The sequence below is a fragment of the Eurosta solidaginis genome, chromosome 5 (assembly GCF_040869045.1).
Source record: "Eurosta solidaginis isolate ZX-2024a chromosome 5, ASM4086904v1, whole genome shotgun sequence".
NCBI lineage: Eukaryota > Metazoa > Arthropoda > Insecta > Diptera > Tephritidae > Eurosta > Eurosta solidaginis.
This window is the reverse complement of record NC_090323.1, coordinates 76,394,427-76,400,426: the sequence shown is the minus strand read 5'-3', so window position 1 is coordinate 76,400,426 and position 6,000 is coordinate 76,394,427.

The following is a 6,000-nucleotide window of genomic DNA, read 5'->3' as shown; positions in this document are numbered from 1 at the left end:
AGCGGCTTGAGATTAGTATCTAGTTATACTAAAATTAAATGAGCTACACAACTGCATACTCGAAAAAAATTTAAAAATTTTATTAAAGATATTAAAGTTTTGATGAAAATTCGTCGAGTTTCGCGAGTTTTTTGGAATTCTGCACAAAGTTCTAAGTGCAAAATATGTAATGTATTTTTATCTATATTTTCATGAAAAATATAAAAAAAAAAGAAATTAAATATGAATGCATACGTCCCAAATAAATGAGTATATGAGCCATTATTTTTGAAAGTAATACATGTATGTGCACTGTTCGATATTTCTGGTGAGCAAAGTTAAATTGGAGTTTGTATGTCTGATGACGTTTTAGACACATTCTGTCTTGAGTAAAATAAGTCGATTGATTAAAATAATCACACACAATTTCGACAGTTTAGAAATTAAATCTCAATTGCAAAATAAGTACATTGAGCTTCAGTTCAGATAAAGCCACTATTTGAGCAAAATAAATTTTGACCGCGTATAAATATACTAATTACATTTTGGGCTCAATTAAAACAAACATTCAAGCGATTTGAGTGCACTACATCAAACCAGAGCTGCCGAATAGTTTTTAATTGAACAAAAAAACATTTCTGTGTATGTTTGTCTAAAAGTAAAGTAAAAAATTTACTTCTCAAAGTTATTTTTGAAATCGATTTAAAACAAATTCATTCAAAAGTTGAATTTTAAATAAATAACTACTCAGATTTTCTTGTAAACCTTTCATTTAAGAAAATAAATATTTACCGGTTTCCACTCGTTCGCAAATTTACACTGCGATTTACGCGGAAATAGTTCACAAAATCTGTCTACAGGAAATTCTGAGTACAACCAATATATTGACAAGAAAGAAAATCCTTTTTTGTGATTTTAAGTATTGATATAATTTGAATACATAATATACCTCTTGAGTTGTAAAACATATTGTAACGAATTTACTGCAAATCCTCTTATTTGCAACCTTCTGCTAAGTTCGAATCACTAAACTGTTGAATAAATAACTCCACTCTTCAATAATGCAAAATGGCCTTTATTAAAGCTGGAGAAATTGTTGCTTTATCGGTAACCGTATCGGTAACCTTTTAACAGCTGATTCGACCAACCTTATGAGAATCAATGCAATCGATTATTGGTGCCGCTAAGGTCGTAACCGTATCGTAGCCAACCAATTGGGTTTTGGTTTACCGTCGTAACGATACACAGCTGATTACGTTAGGGATACGGATACAGCGATACGACATACGGCACCAATGACTCCAGCTTTAAGTACTTCACAATAACACTTATATTTCGTTTACTGATAACTTGCTTAACTCAAACTGATTGATGGCTTAAACGAAACTGACTTCTCGCCTCCACTGTTGTCGCCCTTTTATACTGTCCGTCCTCCTCGTTGCATATTTCTAGGCTTTTCTAATTCCAGAATTTACTAGTTAGTTATAAATTTCTCAGCTACAACTACAGATGTATACTTTTTATAGCTATAGTGTTAACTACTTTGTACTCTTTACTTTAATGTTTAAAATAATTTTAATTGAGTTTTCGTGTTAACTTAAAATTTTGAATAACTTCAAAAAAAGAAAATTCTAATTAGTTAGAAAATATCTAAACTCAAAAATAAACAAAATATAAATTTTTAAAAACAAAACCAAAATAAAAGTTTTTTAAAATATCAACTTGAATGTTGATATATTGGCGATCCCGCGAACCTTTTTTAACTGTGTGACAAAATTACGATCTCAATCTCTGCTACTTCAACTATTGGAACCAGGAGCGTTAAACCAAACATCACGCCAAACTTTGCCATCTTCTGCACTACGAACCAATTCTGGCACATCAAAACGTGGCACATTGAAAAGATTCATCATAACTCCTTTCTGGTTACAATATTTGATACGTGCTTCGCCCCATAGCGATTCAAGTGGAAAACACCAGTCTTTCGTTTTCTTATCGTGATGATCAACTTCGAATTGGTCAAAATCAATTCGTTCAATATCTTCGACTACTACTTCGGTATCACCACCAGCCCACCAGTCGTAAATTAAAATTTCGGTAGGCATCAGTGAAAACCTTTGAATTAACTTCGTGATCTAAGTTACGGGCCTTGATACGTTGCTTAACAACATCAACGGGGCAGTCCAAGTAGATAACCAAATGCGGTTTAAGAAGTTCATGAATGGTATTTTGACGTATTTCATGATAAACTGAATGAGCGCCAGAAGAAAGGAAACCATTTCTAAGCATTGCTTCCGCGAACACAAAATCAGAATAGCAACAGCGATCCAAAACAACAATCAAAAATTTTCCATGAAACTACCCTTCAATCAATTTAAAACTAACTGCGATAACAACAATCAATATTTTTATAAAATTTTATTTTTTAATCTTCAATTATGTCAATATATACACAAAATAGTTAGTATAATTTTTATTTTCGAATTATTGATAAAATTTAAACTAAAGAACAAAAAAAAAAAAAATAATAATAAGATAATTATGTAAACTTTTTCTCCAGTATATAACTAAATACATTTACCAACTATATATACATAAACTTTCACAGCAAAAAATATTCTAACCAAAAATACAAAGAACTCAAACTAATTACTACAATCAATTTTAAAAAATCTCAAAATATTTCTTGAACAAATTTTTATTGACTTATTTTCTCAAATATCAATTCTATCCTCAAACAATTAAAGGAATCAACTTTTCATTCCTTATCAACAACTTGGACATACATTATGCAGAGTACAATTATATATTGAACATATATTCTGCATAATACAAGTTTCTAATTTTTGAGTAATTGTGCACACAAAGTTGCCATCTACTATTACTCAACCTAATTCTAGATTCTTCAATCACATCATGATAAATAACAATATTATATTTCGCAAACAACATAGCAATAACACATCAAAATATTAATATACATAAATTAATACTATAAGTAAACAATACCAACAACTAAAAATAAGCTATCATGTACATCAAATCATCAAAAGATTGGGTACTTACATCAATATTAACATAAACTTTTAACTCAATTAACACATGTTTCATATTTTCTTGGAGGGGGAGTAAATATAGTGTTAACTACTTTGTACTCTTTACTTTAATGTTTAAAATAATTTTAATTGAGTTTTCGTGTTAACTTAAAATTTTGAATAACTTCAAAAAAAGAAAATTCTAATTAGTTAGAAAATATCTAAACTCAAAAATAAACAAAATATAAATTTTTAAAAACAAAACCAAAATAAAAGTTTTTTAAAATATCAACTTGAATGTTGATATAATAGCTTCTCTCATACCCCATGCGCTTGTATGTGTGAGCGACACTTCCATAACCACAATTGCATACCTTTAGGAGCATTTCAGATAAGATATCTGCATGTGCTTGTGCGTTGCTTCTCCGCCGCGTGCACGCGTATGTGTATTGATGTGAATTCACGTCACTGCTTAGCATCGGTCTAGAGATGGCAGTACCCCTTAGTGTCGCCAACATTCGTAACAATGTTTATTGTAAAGACGTCGACATGGACGTAAACGAAATTTTAGCGCTGAACTTGAACGATCTTAGGGAAAAATTAACGTCGTTAGGACTATCAACTAGGATCGAAATGGATGATGCCAGTATCATTGAATATTTTATTGAGGGTATACCCGATACGAGGACCAATAAAAAAATTCTTTACCAAGTTCTCACTATAGCTGATTTAAAAGAGAACTTGCGCGTATATGAAAAGTGTCATAGACAATCCCAAAGTTTAGGTAGTACAGCGGTTCCACAACTATCTCAAGGAAAAAATACAGACAAAAGTGAAACCCACAGCAGCGAATCGTGTTTTAAGTGTGGAAAAGTGGGGCATCTGGCTAGGCATTGCACTCGTTCGGCTGTTCGGTGCTTTAAGTGTAGTCAAGCTGGTCACAAAGCCAATGATTGTAAGCAGCAGACATCGCGTACTGAAGAAAAAAGCGAAAACAAAAGGTTCATGTAGTTACCGACGGCAAAGAACAAGCAAATATTAAGCCAGTTGCGCGAGATACATGCCTATTTAGAGATTTAGAAATCAACGGGCACACATATTCAGCTCTTTTAGACACGGGTAGTGACATTTGCGCGATAAGATACGACACTTTAGTAAACATTGGATATGTTGATCTACAACCAAAAATTAAAACCTTGTATGGCATCGGTAACAAAATGATTAAAACCATCGGATGTTTAAGCGCGCGAATGACTTTAGATGAAGTCGAAGTCGACATCGAGTTTCATGTCACTAAAGAGAGCGATATTTTGTACGACGCTATCTTGGGTAAAAACATTTTGAGTCAAGTCGATATAGCCATAAATGATGGTGTAAGATTTTTAAAGAAAAGAATTGCAACTCAGGAACTCGAGAATAGAGAGAAAACACCAGTTAGCAAGAAATTAGTTGTAAGGAAATGAACACAGTGCGGGAGGAAGCGCGTGAAAACATATCTCGTATACAAAAGGAAAATATGAGAAACTTCAACAAGAACCGCAGAAAAGAAACAGAGTATAAAGTCGGAGAGTTGGTCGCAATTAAGCGCACCCAGTATGGAGCAGGACTTCGACTGAAAAGAAAAATTTTCGGATCATACAAAATAAAAGAGAAACAAAATCATGGTCGCTATATTATGCATAAAGTTGGTGACGTCGAAGGTCCCAGAAGAACGCATACAGTGGCAGAGTACATGAAGCCATGGAATCCTTCATCCGAGTCGAATGAAGCATCAGGATGGCCGAATGTGGGATTGACAGACGGACGTAGGACAAGTAGAAACGGACTTATCTTTTAATTATACACTGCACTAATTGCAGCCCTGCAATAGTTAGACCGGCAACCCGAACTAGACGAAGAGAGCCTAACACAAGTTAGTTAAAAGAGACGAACGACAATCAAGTTTGAAGTGCGGTACTGACAACACGTATGTATATAAAAGTATTTGTAAATGTAATAAACGCTAATATATACGTTCTAGTAATTAAACGAGTTTTAATTGGAACCGTAGACAAAGAAATCCCACATACCTATATTTTGGCTCGCTTTGCTACGGCCTGAGATTCAATTAACACATTCATTCATTTGTACACACATATTTTGTACACCGTGCATCATCTGGTAACCTGAACCATGGTATGCTACTGTTTGGAGCTTGCTCGCAACAAGCCTGTACCTGTAGATAAATAATTAACATGATTCATTTGCGCTTGCGTTGCAGATTCCACAGCTAATTTTATTTATGCTTAGGATGCAGTTCCCAGGGAACTGAACTGAATGTATATGTGTGTTATACACTTAGTTTGTAAGTATTAGTGTAAGTAAGTATTTTAGCTCATAGAAATTTTGTATAAAAGAAAACAACTTTTGAATAAAGAACTTAATTTTCTCTGGTGCCGCAAAATGGGCACTGCAACCTAAATTACTTTATTTTCATTCTCCAAACATTACAGGAGTCCAAGGAAACTTGCTGTTTCAAAAGGGGTGGACCATAATGTGGGGAGTGTTAGAGGCGTTGGTTCAACGTTACAATTGAAGAGATGGTTGGTGGCATGTGGGGACACATTGCAAGCAGGGCATACATTTTGTATGTCGGGGTTGATTCTGAATAGGTAAGAGTTTAACCTGTTACAGTATCCAGATCGAAGTTGAGCTAGAGTGACCCGCGCTTCCCTAGTGAGTTTGCGTTCCTCTTCTGCAAGTTGAGGGTATTGTTCTTTGAGTACAGGATTCACCGGTCAATTCCTGACATAGTGGTCCGACGCCTGTTTGTGGAGTTCACTGAGGACATGCTTGTGTTTTTTGGTTTCATACGGCTGTGTTATCAGGTGCCGTATTTCCTCATAATGCTTATGGAGATGACTCCTTCAGCCCCTGGGAGGTGTTGGCTCATCACTCAGGTGGCTGTTGGGATGCCCAGATTTCTGGGTATGCAACAGGAACTGTT